The sequence below is a fragment of the Sinocyclocheilus anshuiensis genome, unplaced genomic scaffold (genome assembly GCF_001515605.1).
Source record: "Sinocyclocheilus anshuiensis isolate Anshui unplaced genomic scaffold, SAMN03320099.WGS_v1.1 scaffold1932, whole genome shotgun sequence".
Lineage (NCBI taxonomy): Eukaryota > Metazoa > Chordata > Actinopteri > Cypriniformes > Cyprinidae > Sinocyclocheilus > Sinocyclocheilus anshuiensis.
The window spans coordinates 391,322-392,621 of NW_015555985.1; positions in this window are offsets into that span (position 1 = coordinate 391,322).

A 1,300-nucleotide genomic window follows, 5' to 3' on the forward strand; every position below is an offset into this window, starting at 1 on the left:
CTCTTTCCTTCAGAAAATGTAAAAATCTATAGTTACTTCTCCATGTAGAAAATATCCCTGAATGTCTTTTAAATTCAACTGCATTCACAGGGTTCGGTTTGGCAGAGAGTCTCTTTGTCTCATCTTCTCCCTACTCATTGTTGATGCGTGCGGTGCTCTCACAGATGAAACTAATACCGTGGTTTGAAAAGGGTCCAACTGCGGAAAGCCTGTGCCAGGTCAGCAAGCCACTCTTTGCCCCCATGTTGTGTGGGGCCATGTGGTTACCAGCATGGCACCCGAGAGCATATTTTCCACCTGTGCCTGTGGAAGCCTGTGTGCCCAGACCCACACACCAAAACCCAATATTTACATTTTTATATTACCGTTTTCAAGCCCCCAGGATGCAAACAAAGCAGACAGCGTCTGTTTGTTCCCTGTGTGCAATTAGACTGTGACACTGTATATTCCTATTGCAATACAGAGGGGTCGCACACTTGAACTTTGACTGTGTTCGGTACACAAGCCAGCTGATTGGCGTGCATATGACAATCTGCTTGATAAATAGCGTTTTAAATAATTTATAAAACTCAAACACTGCTTTGCATGTGCAATGCAGCGTATTACTGTATATTTATGGTTTTGGTCGACCCACACTGAGTCCATAATTGTACACAGCCCTTTGTGTGTTTTTTTAATTAAATTAAATATATTTTGGCAATAAGATGAGTGTAATACTCTCCACTTTACTGTTTAAATACATTTTACAGATTTTTCCGTCAGGGTCAGTGCAATGCAAAAAAAGAAAAAAAAGAAAAAAAAAAGTTAATCAGGATCCAGTTTGTGGTTCTGGATGAGCATGGAACTTTTGATATTTTTGTTTTGTTTTGTGTTTTTGTTTTGATTTCTGTTTTGTTTTGTTGGTTAGTATTGGTTAATTAAATTAAATATATTTTTGCTAATTTATGTATTCAGCTACCAATAAGAGTGTAATACTCTCTGCTTTACTATTAAAATACATTTCAAAGATGTTTCTGTTAAGGTCAGTGGAAAAATAAATGCAATAAAAAGTTCCATTATCATCAAAAGTTCTTCTGATGTTTTGTGTGTGTGTGTGTGTGTGTGTGTGTGTGTGTGTGTGTGTGTGTGTGTGTGTGTGTGTTTTGGTGTTGTTGTTTCATTTTTAGATATTATTTAGATATTTTTAGATATATTTAATTATAAAGATAATTGTACTGTCATCACTTTAATGATTTTTTTTATAAATTAATAGTAATTTCATTTATTTTTATTTTATTATTATTTTTTTTTTTAATTTTTC